Source organism: Zingiber officinale, chromosome 6A (assembly GCF_018446385.1).
Source record: "Zingiber officinale cultivar Zhangliang chromosome 6A, Zo_v1.1, whole genome shotgun sequence".
In the NCBI taxonomy this organism is placed as follows: Eukaryota; Viridiplantae; Streptophyta; class Magnoliopsida; order Zingiberales; family Zingiberaceae; genus Zingiber; species Zingiber officinale.
The window spans coordinates 118,678,353-118,699,035 of record NC_055997.1 but is presented as its reverse complement, the minus strand read 5'-3'; positions in this window follow the sequence as shown (position 1 = coordinate 118,699,035).

Below are 20,683 nucleotides of genomic sequence, written 5' to 3'. Positions count from 1 at the left end.
TGGTACAATAGCTCTTATTTTTCTATGAAGATTCGGTCACATGAAAAAGCTAAGAAAACATCATGAAGAAATTCTAACCAAGATAAGACCAAAGGAAGGACCTAGAGAATGAAAGGATCTAAAATTAATATGATTGATATTTCTCTTGTAGCATGTATTTTATGGTAAGGATTTATCTATGTTAAAATGTTTGGTAGAACTTAGAGTCATGAGTATTCGGCCATGGTAGAACTAAGGGCCTAGGAGAGCTTTAATTTAAAACTAAGTATGCCAAGATCTCCTTAAGATAAGATATGAAACTATTATGATATGCCCATGATTATATGTTAAGTTGAACTCTATTTCATGTCCATGAAGGTTCGGCTATGTTTGGATTTTTTTTAAAGCCTAGGAGAATTTAAAGCAAATCTAAGATGCTCATGATCTCCTTGATGAAATGTTATGTAGCTAATCTAATGCGCTTATGTTTATTGTTGTATGGAAATTAAATTCATGCTCTATAACATTCGGCCACTTCATGATTTAGGGCTTAGGAAACTTAGAACCTAACTCAACTATGCTCATGTTATTCCTTGATATATTTGCTATGAAGGTTGTTTAAGGTTCTCATGCTTTTAGGACACTTGAACCTAAATTTTAAGTCCTATAACATTCGGCCATTACATGATGTAGGACTTAGGAAACTTAGAACCTAACTCAACCATGCTCATGTTATTCCTTGATATATTTTCTATGAAAGTTGCTTAAGGTTCTCATGTTTTTAGGGCACTTGAACCCTAATTTTAAGCCCTACAAGTTTCGGCCACTTCATGATTTAGGGCTTAGGAAACTTAGAACCTAACTCAACCATGCTCATGTTATTCCTTGATATATTTGCTATGAAGGTTGTTTAAGGTTCTCATGCTTTTAGGACACTTGAACCTAAATTTTAAGTCCTATAACATTCGGCCATTACATGATGTAGGACTTAGGAAACTTAGAACCTAACTCAACTATGCTCATGTTATTCCTTGATATATTTGCTATGAAGGTTGTTTAAGGTTCTCATGCTTTTAGGACACTTGAACCTAAATTTTTAGTCCTATAACATTCGACCATTACATGATGTAGGACTTAGGAAACTTAGAACCTAACTCAACCATGCTCATGTTATTCCTTGAAATGTTTGCTATGAAGGTTGTTTAGGGTTCACAAGCTTGAATGATAGTTTTTAACCCAATGTATGCTTGATAAGTTTCGGCCATGATAAGTTGTAAGCTTAAGTGACCTAGAACTCTACCTAAACTTGCTCATGATAGTTCTTATGGTATAAGAAATGATGCTTACTTAGGGTTCACATGTTGGTATGAAGTTTTACCAAAAACCCAACCTATATGGTTCGGCCACTAAAAGACATTAGGGTTAGAAATCGAATTATGTTTTCCATGTATCTTATATGCCATGATTTTGAGATTTCTATGCTTCTATGTTTAAATTATGCACACTTATGATCTATACATGATGGAGACCCTTATGCTATGGTGTGTATTATTTATGATGAAGCTATTTTATCCATGATATATGTGATGAGCTATGTGTCCAATTTATGCATGAAATATATGATGTGCTGTGTGCCTAATTTATGCATAAAATATATGATGTGCTGTGTGCCCAAATCTTTACATACCATTATGATGAGCTGTGTGCCCAAAAGTCTATATGGTATGATATGATAAGTGACACGATGTACAAGAAAAGATAAGAACCATGATATGTAAAAACATGCTATTTTACTTTATGTATGGCTTGTACCAAGGGTGGGCTCCATAAGCGCCCCGAGGTCGATGGACTAAGAAACGAGCCTCGTTAGGGATGGGCTCCTAAGTGCCCCTAGGTCGATGGACTAAGAAACGAGCCTAGTATGTATGCCTTGTAGGGTTCAAGACTTGCTACCTTGGACCTACATAGGATGCGCGCATTTATGTATGTGGTACAAGCCGGGGCCCTAATCATGTTAAGATTATATTTAAGTATGTATATTATAAGTTTTCAAAGGACATATTGCATATGTTTTCATGATACATGTTTAGGAATTCACCTTGCATATACCTTATGATTATGCCATGATATTTATGATGATGTTATGATATGTCAGGGTGCAATTGATGATTATGTTATTTATGCCATGATACCTTACGCTTATGTTACGATATGCCATGATATGCTGCATGATATGATGAATTGCCTCCATGTGTTATGTCTTGTGATTTTGATATGTTATATGGTTTTTGTGAGTAGGAAAGGAACTTACTGAGCCATGAGTGCTCACAGCTTACTTTCTTGTACCACAGATAAAGGCAAGGAATGGATGAACTAGGGGAGCAGCAGGAGGGCTAGAAGGATGTGTGTGGTAGTGCCTTGGCTAAAGGAGAAAGACCTGCTTTTGTTTAATAAGAACTATGCCTAGTTATGTTACTGCTTTATGACTCTATGACATTTAATTTTGTGTTTGGGCATTATAACTTAAAAATCATGTTAAGTATGCTATGTGGTGTTATATGCCCAAGTGATTAGTCATGTTGATTTTAAAGAAAAGAAAAGTTTTTAATTTCTATAAATAAGATTTCCGCTGTAGTAAGTAGGTATGTATATGTATGTGTAAGTAACCCCCGTTGCCTTAGCAGGAGGGGCGGGGCGTTACAGTTTGGTATCAGAGCCAGGTCTAGCCAATTCACTACACACATGTCAAGCCTCCATCCTGCCGCTCCAAGTAAGATTCTATATGCTTAATTTAATTTTTGTTGTCTGTTTTATGATGCTTTAATATTATGCATGTTTATTTATTCTTTTTCGTTATTTAGTTTAGGTATGCATGATGGTAGGATAGGAATAGTACTAACCTTTTGGCAACCGAATAGGAATAACGATAATTTATTGTTATTTAATGAAGATAAGCATGGCTAGAAGACGTACTACCCGAGCAGATGAGACACCGACTCCACCAGATCTGACCCAGGTAGTCACCAATCTCCAGCGTCAGATCACGGAGCAACAACAGCTGATAACTACGCTAATGGGTCAACAAGGAACTCCTACCACCCCGCCAGTAAATCAGAATGCGGTGCCCATCGTGCCAATAGTTGCACCAGTACCACCGGTTGCCCCTGCCCTAGTGGCTCGACAGGAAACCTACTTGATATAGTGGCTGAGGCTGAAGCCAGAAAACTTCTCGGGTACTTGCGAGCCATGGGATGGCCCAAATCGGAGAAGATCACTTGGGTAACATTCTTAAAAAATAAAGATGAAACCTTTGAAATATTTACAAATTTTTGTAAACAAATTGAAAATAAAAAAGATATCAAGATTAAAAGAATTAGAAGCGACAATGGGGGAGAATTTAAAAACCACAATTTTAGTAAACTTTGTCTTGAAAACGGATATCATCATGAATTTTTGTGTCCGAAAACCCCCCAACAAAATGGAATTGTAGAAAGAAAAAATAGAACCCTATTTGAAGCTTCCAGAACTATGCTAAATGAATATAATCTACCTAAATATTTTTGGGCAGAAGCTGTCAGCACAGCTTGCTATGTACAAAATAGAACAACACTAAATAAATCACACAATAAAACTCCTTTTGAAATTTACTATAACAAACAACTCAATATAAAATATTTTAGAGTATTTGGGTGCCCAGTCTTCATCCTAAACACAAGAGAACATTTAGAAAAATTCACTTCAAAAGTAGAAAATGAAATTTTTGTAGGTTACTCCCTAAATAGTAGGGGCTACAAAGTTTATAATAAGGTTACCTTAAGGATTGAAGAGACTACCAATGTGAAATTTGAAGAATCCAATGAAAACCTAGAACAAACTCAACCAATTGAATTTGTTCAAGAAAATAATTCTGAAGGAACCAACCAACCCCTAAATCATGAAGAAGAAGATCAACCTCAAGAGAATCAACATCCTAGAACTATAAGAGTCAACCCTAATCATCCAACTAATCAAATAATTGGTGACCTAGATCTAAAGGTTCAAACTAGGTCATCCTTTAGAAATATAAGCCAAATATCATTAATCTCAAAAATTGAACCCAAAACCATAGCTGAATCCCTACTTGACCCAGACTGGGTCATAGCTATGCAAGAAGAACTAGCTTAATTTGAGCGTAATGAAGTTTGGAACTTAGTACCACCACCCAAAAACAAGAAAGTAATAGAAACAAAATGGGTATTTAGAAACAAACTAAGTGAAACTGGGGAAATTACTAGAAATAAAATCAGACTAGTTGTTAAAGGGTTTAGTCAAGTAGAAGGACTTGACTATGATGAGACTTATGCCCCGGTAGCCAGATTAGAGTCCATTAGAATGTTACTTAGCTATGCAACCCACAAAGGGTTCAGATTATATCAGATGGATGTTAAATCTGCGTTCCTAAATAGACTAATAAAAGAAGAAGTCTATGTAGGACAACCACCTGAGTTTGAAAATCTAGAACACCCTGACTATGTCTACAAATTAAAAAAGGCTTTATATGGACTTAAACAGGCACTTAGGGCATGGTATGAAAGATTAACTTCTTACCTAATCTCTAAAGGGTTCAACCAAGGTCAAATTGACCCTACCTTATTTGTCAAGTTAATAAAAGAAGATATTTTTATAGCCCAAATCTACGTAGATGATATAATCTTTGGTTCAACAAATTCAGAATTTTTAGATGAATTTACAAGCCTAATGGAACACGAGTTTGAAATGAGTTTAGTAGGTAAATTAACCTATTTTTTAGGATTACAAATCAAACAAACAAATGAAGGAAATTACATTTTTCAACAAAAATACACTAAGGAATTACTTAAGAAATTTGGAATGGAAAATACTAAAGAGATAAAAACACCTATGGCAGTGAACACAATCTTAGATGATGACCCCAATGGAAAACCAGTTGATTTAAAATACTATAGGAGTGCCATAGGTAGCCTACTATACTTAACTGCAAGTCGACCAGATATTTTATTTGCAGTTAGAATGTGTGCTAGATACCAAACCTGTGCTAAAGAATCTCATTTGACTCAAGTCAAAAGAATCTTTAGATACCGTAAAGGAACAACAAATGTAGGAATTTTGTAACGACCCAATTTTCCCTATTTCAAGTTTTAAAAGTCCTTATTAATATTTGGAAATGCTTTTAAAATATTCTAGAGATTTTTAGGAATTTTTAGAGTATTTTTATGTAATTTTTGGAGATCGTTTGGTATTTTTTACTAAACGAAAGAAGTTTTGACAAAAAAATATCCGAGCCGAGATTCGAACCCGAGACCTCCGGCCGAACCCGACCTTAACCGAATCCAGCCAGCCAACTATTCCACAAATGTTTTGTGAAAGAATATGGAACGCGATATATATAAGTTATAATTAAAACCGAAATACCTAGGTTTAAGAGGGTTAAGTTATTTCTTTTCCTCTCCTTGCCCGAAGCCCTCTTCTCCTCTCACGCACGCGCGGCGCGGCTCTCTCTCGGGCAGAAATGAAGACGACCTAGGTCACATCTCCGGCGACCGACGAGCACCATTTTCCGGCCGGTCTTCACCCGTGCGTGACCACCTCGACGAGAGGAGCTCGGAACACAAAGAAGCCGCCGAGATCTTCATCTCTCCGAAACCCTAGATCTCTCTCTCGGTTGTAAGTCCAAGCAAACCGTTGTAAGTACTACTCACCTGTGGTAGGAGTTGCTCCGAACTTAGGGTTTTCATTCCTTGCTTCGGATTTTGCTGTGCCGAGTAGAATTATATGATAGAGCTTTAGTTTCCCTTCATGCTTTTGGATCATGCTGTATAGAATTGTTGTTAGGGATTTAGCCTTTCTTTCCTGACTCCGGAAAATGCAGAATTTAGGTTTGGGTTCCTTTGTTGCTGCGGTATTAAACCTGAATTTCCTGCATATAATTCAGATTGGAGTTTCTTTAGTTTGCAGTGGTCCTTATAGTAAGTGCAAATCTGAGCCTTTCCTTATTGTTGCTGTGCTGAACTAGTCTTGATTTCCTTTGGGATTTTTTGGATACAAATAGCCATGTGTTCAAATACTCTAGTTCCAGATTTTTAATTAAGCATACAGTTTAGTTCATTCTGTTGTAGCATTTCAGTTTACGATTTCAGTCTAGATTTCTTGCTACCTAGAACCAACTGTCATAAGAATAGTTTCTTAGCATGAGAAATTAGTAGCTTTATGATCTTCCTTTACTGTTTCCTCTTCCTTGCCGTTTACAAGCATGAGAAATTTACAAGCAGTATTAGTTCTAAATTCTTTCACTTGTCGTATTAGAATAGCATGAGCAGTATTGATGCTTAATTCAGTTTCTAGTCTCTTGTTTTGATACATATGCATATATATGTTAGTTAGCTTTTAATAGCTCTTTAATCTATATCATATAGTAGTATGCTGATTTTGTTTTCCCTTTGCTTTAAGATGTACATGAACAGATTATAACATATAGTAGTATGCTGATTTTGTTTTCCCTTTGCTTTAAGATGTGCATGAACAGATTATAGCATATACCTATATACATAGCATTTAGTTTAGACTTTCCTTGCTATAATGAGTAGCTATAAGTGAGAAAAGACCAAGGTCTAGTTAGAAAAGATAACAAATAATTTAAAGCAAGAGGCTAGTACCTAACTTCCAAGGTTGTTGTTAAACAAATCCAGGTGACCAATTCCAAGGTCTTGGCCCAGGTAAGACCAAGGTCTTTACCCTCATAGGACTGGAGGCTCGCTACCTCAGTCTCTATTAGAGAGCGCGCATTTTGGTACTAAGCCTGGGCCCAAGAAAGAGAAGAAGAAAGTTAAATATTAATTTCAAGTATAAGGCTATAAGTAAATGAAATAAGTATCACCTATGTTTAGAACTAGCAAAGTTTAACTCTTATAATTCTAAGCATACAGTATTAGTTTTCATTTGCTTTCCTTATAGTTTATTGAGCATGATTAGCTTTATTTCCAGCATGCAGATTTATTCTTGTATATCATGAGTATGCAGATTATTTTAGTGCTTTGCTATTAGATGAGCATGTGTAGCTTTTCTTTTTAGCATTTCAGTTTAACATCCTTTGCATCTTATACACTTTCGAGTTTTTGTGAGATAGTTTAGTACTTACTAAGCATTTCGCTTATAGATTTATTTTCCTCCTACTGCAGATAAAGGAAAAGTTAAAGTGTAAAGAGGAAGGCGACAAGGAGGATGCGTGATGGATGTGTGTGATGCCAGGACTATGGAGAGATCTGGGAAGCTATGAGTTTTCATGTTTAGTGGATAAGAAATAGTTGAGTTGTACTTATTGGTTTGTTGTTGGGTTTTTCGGGCCGCGAAAATCGCTTTTTCACGTCGCGGAAACCCCGAAACCCCCCGCCACCGGATCTGTGCGAAGAAAAATAAAACAAAATACGAGTACGAGTTTCGAAAGTCTAGATCTACACTAGATAAGAGCGTTACCCTCGATGCGATGCCCTTCGCTATCCCGCTAGTCCAACGGTTTGCCGGATCTCAAGATTGTCAAAGTAGACAACCCTCTAGAAGTATCCACACGAAAAAAATTAGGTGGAGAGGACAAAACAAAGGTGTGCTAGCACCTAGGGTGTTCGGCCAAGAGAGAAGAGGGAGGGCAAGAAGAGAGAGCTCTAGGAAGAAGAAGATGTGAATTAGCCTTGAATGAAAATGAATTCCATTCACAATCAAAAGTGGCCGGCCACCTTCATGGAGTGTAACTCCTTTTTTTTTCATTAAATGTGGAGGGCCACATTAAATTGAAAGAGAATTTGTAACCCCCATTAGGTGGCACACACATGTGATAAACATGATGATGTGGCACATCATCATTGGCCACTAAATGCCAACTCACCAATGAGGTGGTATAAAGTCAAGTCAAACTTGACTCTTCATCTTCCTCTCAAGTCAAGTCAAACTTGACTTAATCTCTCTCATGGTTGATCTAATCCAACCATTTAATTCAAGCCAATTTAATATAATGAATCTAATTCATTTAATTAAATTGATTCAATGAGTCATAATCTAAATTAGACTCATTGAACGCATGAATCAACTTGAGTCTAACTCAATTAGCCTAATTAGGATTACTCTTAATCCAATTTGATTTATCACATGAATCTAATCCTCTTGGTTCATCATACGAACCTAATCTCCATCTAATTGTCCTTAGTGTGTGACCCTATAGGTTCTTGTAACGTTAGCAATGCCCCTAAACCCATTTAGGAACATAAGTAATGAGCGGTATCTAGCAACACATCATTACTATCTAAGTTACAAGAATGTTGGGATCCAACATCACCTTGTGACTACTAATTGTGACTCCTCACAATATATGACAAGTGTCCTTCTATCCTAGACATCTAGATTGATCAATGTGAGGCATAGACCGTGTCATCCTCTGACCAATCTAAATCTTGATCTCCAAGTAGACTCACTAAATCAAATGAGCTCAATATCTCATATTGACCCATTTGGGCATGGCCATGCACTTCGTGGTCTCACTCTATCAAGAATATCGATGTCTCTCCCATCATATAGGAGGGATAGATCCCATCTACATCACTCACATCCCTCTGCATAATTCGTTACATACCCAGTAATCGCCTTTATAGTCCACCCAATTACGGGTGACGTTTGACGAAACCAAAGTACATAACTCCTTATGTAGGGATCCATAATGACTTCAGGTCCAAGGACTAGTAGTCATACTAATAGCCACATGAGAAAGTATATGACACTCATATAACGATCCATGATACTTTCTCATGGCGGGTCATTCAGTATACATTCTCCAATGCATACCCAAGTGTCAACTTGATATCTCTATATCCATGACTTGTGAGATCAAGTCATCGAGTTGACCTACATGCTAGTCTTGTCACATTAACATTGTCCCTGAATGTTAATACTCGACTAGGAATGATTAAGAGTAGTGTTCCCTATATCATCTCACTATCGGTTCAACTAACCGATTGATATAGGTGAGAACCTTCTACTCAAGGACGCTATCATACTTAGTTTATTTGGCACCAATATAAGTAAGTATAATAACTAAAAAAAATGTATTTATTTATATAAGAATATGATACAACAAGTCCATAATACAATCATCAAATGATTGGCTCTAGGGCTCTAACTAACAATCTCCCACTAGCACTAATGCCAATCAGTGTAGGCTCTAAGCCCCAATGACCTAGTGTGACCATCATGCTTCCTCTGTGCCAAAGCCTTGGTCAAGGGATCTGCGATGTTAGCCTCTGTAGGTACTCTGCATATCTTCACATCTCCTCTCTCGATAATCTCTCGTATGAGATGGAAGCGCCGTAGTATGTGTTTGGTCCGCTAGTGTGAGTGAAGTTCCTTCGCCTGTGCTATAGCTCCATTGTTGTCACAATAGAGCTCAATAGGGTCAGCGATACTAGGAACCACCCCAAGTTCAGTGATGAACTTACGGATCTAAACTGCCTTCTTTGCTGTCTCTGATGCAACAATGTACTTGGCCTCTGTCGTAGAATCAGCTACTGTGTCCTGCTTCGAACTCTTCCAGGTCACAGTACCACTATTTATGCAAAATACGAACCCTGACTGCGATCGATAATCATCCTGGTCGGTCTGGAAGCTAGCATCACTGTAACCCTTTACAGCTAGCTCGTCATTGCCTCCATATATCAAGAAATATTCTTTAGTCCTTCTTAAGTACTTAAGAATATTCTTGACCGCTATCCAGTGACTTTCACCTGGATCTGATTGGTATCTGCTCGTCATGCTCAAAGCATACGAGACATCAGGACGAGTACATAGCATGGCGTACATGATAGATCCTATGGCTGAGGCATAAGGGATCTGATCCATGCGGTCTCTCTCCTCTCTAGAAGAGGGACCTTGAGTCTTCGAAAGACTCACGCCATGTGACATCGGCAGAAATCCCTTCTTAGAGTTCTGCATGGCAAACCAAAGGAGTACCTTGTCAATATATGTACTCTGACTTAAGCCAAGCAATCTCTTAGATCTATCTCTATAGATCTGTATCCCTAGAATGCGGGATGCCTCACCTAAGTCCTTCATTGAGAAGCAACTCCCTAGACAGGTCTTGATAGACTGAAGCAAAGGGATGCCCTTCCCAATGAGTAGTATGTCATCCACATACAATATGAGGAAGACAACTATATCCCTTACAACCTTCTTGTAGACACAAGGCTCATCTTCATTCTTGATGAAACCAAACTATTTGATTGCATCATCGAATCGAAGATTCCAGCTCTGAGAAGCTTGCTTTAGTCCATAAATGGACCTATGTAGCTTGCATACTCTTCTAGTATGCTGTAGATCTACAAAACCCTCAGGTTGTGTCATGTACACATCCTCGAGTAGGTTTCCATTCAGAAACGCGGTTTTGACATCCATCTGCCATATCTCATAGTCATGGTATGCTGCAATAGCAAGCATAATCCGAATGGACTTAAACATCGCTACTGGAGAAAAGGTTTCATCATAGTCAATACCATGAATTTGCTTGAAACCTTTAGCTACAAAGCGACCCTTATAGATAAGTCCATCCATATCAGTCTTTCTTTTAAAGACCCACTTACACCCAATGAGTTTTACCCCTTCAGGTGGATCAACCAAAGTCCATACTTGGTTGGTGTACATGGATTCTATATCGGATCTCATGGCCTCTAGCCATTTCTCGGAATCTGGTCTCATCACAGCTTCCTGATAGGTGGTAGGCTCATCATCTATGAGCACAACGTCATCATGGTCAGACAAGAGAAATGAGTATCTTTTAGGCTGACGATGTACCCTATCAGACCTGCGAAGAGGTATGTCTACTTGAACTGGTTGTTGTTCCTCAACCCCTTGTGGAACAACATCATCCACAACACTTTGTGGTTCCAGTTCAACTTCCATCGAGGCTTCAGTGCTATTGTTCGCATCTCAAACTTCTTCAAGATCGAACGTGCTCCCACTACTCTTTGTAGAAATAAAATCCCTTTCTAGAAAGACCCCAGTCTTTGCCACAACTACCTTGTGCTGACTGGGAATGTAGAAGTAATATCCCTTAGTTTCCTTGGGATATCCAATAAAGTAGCATTTGTCGGATTTGAGTCCTAATTTATTTGAGACTTGACGTCTAACGTAAGCCTCACAACCCCAAATCCTCATAAAAGACACCTGGGCATCTCTCCCAGTCCATATCCTATATGGTGTCTTTATCACGGCCTTGGATGGAACTCAGTTGAGTATAAAAGCTGTTGTGTCTAGAGCATAGCCCCAAAGGTATGTCGGAAGATCTGTGTGACTCATCATAGATCGTACCATATCTAATAGGGTACGATTCCTCCTTTCGGATACACCATTCCACTGTGGTGTTCCAGGAGGAGTGAGTTGGGATAGAATCCCACACTCAGCTAGATAGTTACGAAACTCATGGCTAAGGTATTCTCCACCTCGATCTGATCGAAGTATCTTAATATGTACTCTTGCCAAGCTGGTTCTGTACTTCATTCTTGAATTCTTTGAACTTTTCAAAGGATTCTGACTTATGTGTCATCAAGTACACATAACCATATCTACTGCAGTCATCAGTAAATGTGATGAAGTACCTATAACCGCCTCTAGTAGCGACATTGAAAGGGCCACATACATCACTATGTATAAGTCCTAACAAATCAGTCGCTCTTTCGCTATGCCCACTAAAGGGAGTCTTGGTCATCTTTCCTAGTAGGCATGACTCGCATGTCTCATAAGATTCAAAATCAAATGAGTCCAGCAAACCATCCTTATGGAGCTGGGATAAGCGCTTGTCATTTATATGACCTAAGCGACAGTGCCAGAGATAGGTTTGGTTCAGGTCATTTGACTTGAACCTCTTGGTATTTATGTTATAGATAGGGCTTTCAAGGTCTAGAATGTAGAGTCCGTTCATCAGAGGTGCACTACAATAGAACATATCTTTTAAATAAACAGAACAACATTTGTCCTTAATTATAAAAGAGAAACCTTTCTTGTCCAAACAAGAAACTGAAATTACGTTCTTAGTTAATGCAGGCACATAACAACATTCATCTAATTCTAATACAAGCCCAGAGGGCAGAGATAGAAAATAAGTCCCTACAGCAATAGCAACAACCCGTGCTCCATTGCCTACCCGTAGGTCCACCTCGCCCTTTGCCAATGCCCTGCTATTTCTCAGCGCCTGCACATTAGTACAAATGTGAGAAGCACATCCGGTATCTAATACCCATGATGAAGAAATAGATAGATTGACTTCTATAACATATATACCTGAAGTGGAAGTCTCACTTCGCTTCTTCTTAAGATCTTCCAGGTACACCTTCGGTCTGACCGTAGTGGAAGCAGGTAGCATCCTTAGCGACCCCTCCTTTAGGCTTCAGTGCCTTGCCTTTGCCCTTGGCTTGGGACTTTCCCTTACCTTTGGGCTTGCCCTTGCCCTTGTGTTTCTGAACTATCAGAACAGAGTGGGGCTTAGCCTTCTTAAGGTTCAGCTCAGTAGTTCTTAACATGCTAAGCAACTCGGGCAGTGGCTTGTCAATTTCGTTCATATTGTAGTTTAGAACGAACTGACTATAGCTATCCGGCAAGGATAGCAAGATCAGGTCAGTGGCCAGCTCTTGGCCAAGCGGGAATCCCAATCTCTGTAGGTTTTCTATGTACCCAATTATTTTGAGTACATATGGTCTTACGGGAGCCCCATCTGGCATCTTACACTGAAACAGTGCCCTTGAGATCTCAAATCTCTCATGCCTCGCTTGTCCTTGATACAGTTGACGAAGATGTTCAACCATATCGTAAGCGCCCATTAACTCGTGTTGCTTCTGAAGCTCAGAGTTCATGGTCGCGAGCATTAGACAGGACACATCTAATGCGTCATCTTGATGCTTCTTGTAAGCATCTTTGTCTGCTCGCGTGGCATTGGAAAGAGGAGCCTCCGGAATGGGCTGTTCTAGAACGTACAGTTTACGTTCCTGGGTGAGAACTATTCTCAAGTTCCTGTACCAGTCCAGGAAATTTGCTCCATTGAACTTGTCCTTCTTAAGGACAGAATGCAGGGAGAAAGTGTTCGTATTTGACGTCATGGTTATCTACAACAGAAAAATGCAGAAAATAAATATCATATTCTTTTAAATCATTTAATTAGACCTTTAACTAAATGATGCACCCACTGAATTCTATAATTCATGTGGGACAAGATCCACATCATACTAACCCTTGAGTTAGCTTTGGATAATACACCCAAGACTTAGTATGATCGGTAGGTAACGATTTACCAATTACATCTCTATGCAACTCTTGTTTATAGGATCATTATCCACAGTTATATTAAAACTTGAGTTAGGTTTGGCTAATATGCCCAAGAATTAATATAAATGTGATTTATGTCCTATCTTTCCAACCGTTGGAAGAATGCCTATAGTTGTACTCGATCCAACCGAGTTAACTAGGAATACACAATTTAATTGAGTTTGTATTCGCCCATGCGTTGATAAGAGGGACCAAGATTGTCCCTCTGTACCCTACCAAGATAATATGTGTTGCTCTGCTTTGGCAGATTCAACAACACATGTGATCGAGGTAGTGATAGGTATCACGGCACGGTAGGCATTAGAGTTGACGTGATTTAGATCTAATCTAATCATCGATGTGTATCTAATACGCGATAGATCTAATCTAATCGAAAGGGTGCATCTTGTACATGATTTAGATCTAATCTAATCATTAGGCACTAATTAATTACTAATCATGCATCACATACACACAAGCAATTAATTAAATTAATTTGTGATTAGTCATGACCCTACTACGATCTTCTCAAGCTAATGAGAAGATCGGATGGTCAACCTAGGGTCAACAGCTTCTCAAGCTCCTCCCTTTGACCACCTTGTGTTGCTCGCGCCCTCTTCGTAACTCCGTCTTGAGTGGACCTTCCACGACTCCAATTTTGTACATTACAATTTTGAAACTCGAGTTACATTCGAGTCTAAACTAATTTACAACAAGAATATAAAATAGAGAAAAGCACGACGCGCAGGTCACGAATCAAATGTACAACACGCACAACACAAATGACGGCGCGCAGGCCGTAATATGAATTACAACACAAATCCAATCAGATTGGGTCTTTTGGGCCATGACTATCACAAATTATACATAATTCTAAATTATGTAATTTCCATAATTTTCTGTAATTTTAATGCTAATTTTTACAATTTTACGAGTAAAATTTCTCGGCGGTCCCGTTTAGCGGTTTTCAGGCGCAATCGCGGAACGAATCCCCTTGCGGGGCCAGGGGCAACGCCCCTACCCGCGATCTGTAACGCCCACCCTTCTTACCCAAGGGCGGCGCTACGATCTTATACTACTTACGTACATGCTTTAGTTATAACAGCGGAAGAATAAAAACTTTAAAGAATTTAATTTATTAAGCATAATATCACATATTCTGATTTGTTCAAATGTGCATATATTGAACTTATAAAAAAATATTAATTTGTCCGAATCGTTCTTGCCGAGCCACCATCACACACATCACTATCTGCTCCTCCTGCTGCTCCGTTCCCCATATCTGCGGTACAAGGAAAGTAAGCTATGAGCACTCATGGCTCAGTAAGTTCCTTTCCTACTCACTAAAACCGAGAATCATCGTATATCAAGAATGGATCAACATATCATCGTCTCAACTAATCATAACATAACATATCATTCTATTCAAACATATCATGCATATTTCTTATTCACATATCATTTCATAGAAGCATGAATATCATATCATAAAACAAATAAATCACAAGCATGAGACATACAAGGGCATCATATTCATATCATAATATCACATGACATTATATCATATCATCATATAATTCAAGCACATATGAATGTAGGCAATGCATCGTGAATTTGAAAACTTATACTTAATAGTACTTGAAATTAATATCATCATCATTTGGGATCCCGGTTTGTACCACATACATAATGCGTAGGTCCAAGGTAGCAAGTCTTGAGCCCTACCATGCATACATACTAGGCCCGAGTCTTACTCCATCGACCTAGGGCACTCAAAGGCCCATTACTGACGAAGCCCGAGTCTTACTCCATCGACCCCGGGGCGTTTACGGAGCCCACCCTTGGTACAAACCATAAAATAACTTATCATGCATAACTATCATATCATGTCCTTAACAATCTTTCATGCATTTATTCTTTTCATTTCTTTTCATTATGTATAGCATCTTCTATGCTATCACATATCATAACATAACTTCATTTCTTTTCATTATGTATAGCATTTTCTATGCTATAACACATCATGGCATATTTCATAATATAACTTCATTATGCATATCATTTCGTAACTAAAGCAATCATGCATTCTAACTTATTATCATATCATTTTCATACAGCATGGCATAGACATATTTAATTTTTGTTCTAGGGTTTCTAGGGCATCTATCCCTTCATGGCGAACACATAATGATTCATTTAGGTCATACAAACATGTATCACATTCACACATTATCAAGTTTTCATAAGAAGTACTTTTAACCCCTTAGGTTTCATTTCCAAGGCCTCTAGGTCCTTTAAACCTTACTTGGCCGAAATTCATAGAATATAAACTTCCTTTAAGTGGCCTAAAGCATGGGAAACCTAAGTAAATTTCATAGCAAGATTTACTAAGAACATCATACACAAGGTTGGATCATAAACAAGTTAGGACTCTCGTGATCTTACATGTCATAAATCATGTAAATAATTTTCTACATTCCAATTAAACATGAGAGCATTAATCATCTTTCATAACATAATATCACAGAGGTCATTGAGCATATTAGAATTTTGTTTAAGCTTCTCTAAACTATCACCTTACCATGGCCGAAATATTAAGAGTAAGGTTCATGAGTTTCTTTCAACATACAAGTATACAACTCTTAAGAACTTTATATCATGTCATATAAGCATAGTTATTTTAAATTCAAAGTCCTCCTAACCCTAAATTCTTTCTTGGCCGAAACATGAGAGTGGGGTTCTTTTGGTTCCAATCAACTTCCAAGCAAGAAAACCATAGGAAGGTCCTTAGCATTTCATAGAGGGAAACTTGCACTAGTTTGGTTAGACAATAATTTTCCTAACCTATTTACAATATTTTTGATTGAAATTCTAGGGTTACATACACCTCTGATCATGCATCATATATGTATACAAACATAGGGGAAAACTTTCTTTCAAGGCATAGAAAAAGAATCCGAAAATCACATGAAAGCTTTGTACCGCAGGTGAGGGGAAGCTTACCTTCTTTGCTTAAGTTTCCTAGAGTTGAGAACTTTCTTGTGGACCTTTCTTCCTTGCTTGCTTTGCTCGGCACCAATGGAGGAAGAAGTGGCTAGGTCTTTTGGTGGAGAGGAGGAGGAAGAAGAGGAGGCTTCTTCCTCTTGTGTTGCTCGGCAACAAAAAGAAAGAAAGAAGGGGGAGAGTTGTTGCTCTCGGCAACAAGAGGAAAGAGGGAGAGAGAGTGCTCGGCACAAATGGAGGAGAGGAGGAGAGTGAGTTGAGGATGAAGCCCCCCCCCCCTCCATGCCTATTTATACTAAAGTGAGGGGAGGAAAACTTGACTTGATTCATCCTCCTCATTTACTTCTCCTCTTAATGAGAAAGAATATGCTAGAGAAATGCTTCTTGAGTTTCTCTCTTTTCTTTCTCTTAATTTCTCTCCTTTCTTTCCTTTAATTATAATTCCCATCTCTCCTTTTACAATATTCACTCCTATCACACTTGGTTAACACATGCATGCATCCACAAGAGAACCAAGGATCAAATCCTTCTCCTAACATATTTTTGTACAAAATAATTCATGTATATGCATTATGCATAAATATTTCATACATGCATATATAATATCTCATATCTCTTTTGTTTACATTAATTCCTTGCATTATAAATCATGTATAGAACTTTATATTCTCAACTTTATTTTCTTTCATAAAGTTTTTAATCATCTAAATCCTTCCCATCGTAACATTCAACGTAGACTATCTACACATTCTTTTCATTACATTCGTACTCTCATTGCCCTTACTTTATCTAGGCTTTCTAGGGGTGTTACAATCTCCCCTACTTATTGAAAGTTCGTCCCCGAACTTAGAATGACAATTTCTGCTCAGATTCCTTAGACGTTGGTGGAGCTTCTAATCTCCCTTGACTTATTGAAGGTCCCTCAATAGAAGTCTGCAGTTGGTGTAACCTTGCGGGACCACCTTGATTCATGCTTAAATTGATACCATTTCTACTCTTTTTATTCATCAAAAGCTTTTATTACATTTTTTGTTCATAACTTCTTCTCTTAAAAGGCCAGGTAGGTTGTGACTACTCCTGCCATAAAGGACATGAGAGCAGTAGTCATCATCAACCCAACCTGTATCGACTTGCCCAGATCATTCTAGGGTGGATCAGGCATTATCGGAGATTGAATCTCTGATGCCTCTTCCGGGTCGATTATTGTCTCTTCATCCATTCCCTCGTCTTCTTCAACATGTTCGTCCGGTTCCATCGGGTCTTCGTTTAGTTCCCCCTCGAGGTTGTTCAGTCCCCACTCGAAGTCTATTACATCGTTGGGGTTGAAACCCATTTCCATGTATTCAGCAAGGTTAAATTCATCCTCGCCCATCTCAGGAAACTCGTTCTCTCCTTCATAATATTCCATAATTTCTGAATCTTCATCTTCATTATCGTCCGAATTCCCTTCCTCGATTTCCTCGAGATCTTCCTCTCCGAACTCGCCGTGTTTCGGAGATTCCGAGTCGCTCACATAGTTGTCGAAGTATTCCAGCATATCGGGTTCATCCGCGAACTCGAGGTATTCGCCAAAATATTCTACATCCTCGGGATCGTATTCGAACGGGATATAGTCCATTTCTACAAGATTTTAAAGATTCATTATTCTTCTTATGTTATAGCCTAAGGTTCTTGTATCTAGGCTACCATTCATGCATCCTAGAATATCACCTACTTATCATCATGCACCATTCTCTAGGGTATAACTTAAGGTATCCTTCCTAGGCTACCATTCATGCATCCTAGAGTATCATACTATTTTTAACACATACTTGTCATCATGCACCCTTCTCTAGGGTATAGCTTAAGGTATCCTTCCTAGGCTATTATTCATGTATCCTAGAGTATCATACTAATTTTTGCATATAAATAAATTAAGCAACTGTACTTACTTGGAGCGACAGGAAGGAGCTTGATGTGTGTGTAGTGAGCTGGCAAAACTTCGCTCTGATACCACCTGTAACGCCCACCCTTCTTACCCAAGGGCGGCGCTACGATCTTATACTACTTACGTACATGCTTTAGTTATAACAGCGGAAGAATAAAAACTTTAAAGAATTTAATTTATTAAGCATAATATCACATATTCTGATTTGTTCAAATGTGCATATATTGAACTTATAAAAAAATATTAATTTGTCCGAATCGTTCTTGTCGAGCCACCACCACACACATCACTATCTGCTCCTCCTGCTGCTCCGTTGTACATCCAGCTTTCTCTTTTATCTGCGGTACAAGGAAAGTAAGCTATGAGCACTCATGGCTCAGTAAGTTCCTTTCCTACTCACTAAAACCGAGAATCATCGTATATCAAGAATGGATCAACATATCATCGTCTCAACTAATCATAACATAACATATCATTCTATTCAAACATATCATGCATATTTCTTATTCACATATCATTTCATAGAAGCATGAATATCATATCATAAAACAAATAAATCACAAGCATGAGACATACAAGGGCATCATATTCATATCATAATATCACATGACATTATATCATATCATCATATAATTCAAGCACATATGAATGTAGGCAATGCATCGTGAATTTGAAAACTTATACTTAATAGTACTTGAAATTAATATCATCATCATTTGGGATCCCGGTTTGTACCACATACATAATGCGTAGGTCCAAGGTAGCAAGTCTTGAGCCCTACCATGCATACATACTAGGCCCGAGTCTTACTCCATCGACCTAGGGCACTCAAAGGCCCATTACTGACGAGGCCCGAGTCTTACTCCATCGACCCCGGGGCGTTTACGGAGCCCACCCTTGGTACAAACCATAAAATAACTTATCATGCATAACTATCATATCATGTCCTTAACAATCTTTCATGCATTTATTCTTTTCATTTCTTTTCATTATGTATAGCATCTTCTATGCTATCACATATCATAACATAACTTCATTTCTTTTCATTATGTATAGCATTTTCTATGCTATAACACATCATGGCATATTTCATAATATAACTTCATTATGCATATCATTTCGTAACTAAAGCAATCATGCATTCTAACTTATTATCATATCATTTTCATACAGCATGGCATAGACATATTTAATTTTTGTTCTAGGGTTTCTAGGGCATCTATCCCTTCATGGCCGAACACATAATGATTCATTTAGGTCATACAAACATGTATCACATTCACACATTATCAAGTTTTCATAAGAAGTACTTTTAACCCCTTAGGTTTCATTTCCAAGGCCTCTAGGTCCTTTAAACCTTACTTGGCCGAAATTCATAGAATATAAACTTCCTTTAAGTGGCCTAAAGCATGGGAAACCTAAGTAAATTTCATAGCAAGATTTACTAAGAACATCATACACAAGGTTGGATCATAAACAAGTTAGGACTCTCGTGATCTTACATGTCATAAATCATGTAAATAATTTTCTACATTCCAATTAAACATGAGAGCATTAATCATCTTTCATAACATAATATCACAGAGGTCATTGAGCATATTAGAATTTTGTTTAAGCTTCTCTAAACTATCACCTTACCATGGCCGAAATATTAAGAGTAAGGTTCATGAGTTTCTTTCAACATACAAGTATACAACTCTTAAGAACTTTATATCATGTCATATAAGCATAGTTATTTTAAATTCAAAGTCCTCCTAACCCTAAATTCTTTCTTGGCCGAAACATGAGAGTGGGGTTCTTTTGGTTCCAATCAACTTCCAAGCAAGAAAACCATAGGAAGGTCCTTAGCATTTCATAGAGGGAAACTTGCACTAGTTTGGTTAGACAATAATTTTCCTAACCTATTTACAATATTTTTGATTGAAATTCTAGGGTTACATACACCTCTGATCATGCATCATATATGTATACAAACATAGGGGAAAACTTTCTTTCAAGGCATAGAAAAAGAATCCGAAAATCACATGAAAGCCTTGTACCGCAGGTGAGGGGAAGCTTACCTTCTTTGCTTAAGTTTCCTAGAGTTGAGAACTTGCTTGTGGACCTTTCTTCCTTGCTTGCTTTGCTCGGCACCAATGGAGGAAGAAGTGGCTAGGTCTTTTGGTAGAGAGGAGGAGGAAGAAGAGGAGGCTTCTTCCTCTTATGTTGCTCGGCAACAAAAAGAAAGAAAGAAGGGGGAGAGTTGTTGCTCTCGGCAACAAGAGGAAAGAGGGAGGGAGAGTGCTCGGCACAAATGGAGGAGAGGAGGATGTTGGTTGCTACTCGGAAAGCCTAGAGGTTCCACTGTACAAAAATTTTGTAGAAAGATCTGAACCTTTTCCTAGCTACCATGTGTTCTTTTAAATTAAATTTTGGATCGCCTGCGGAACT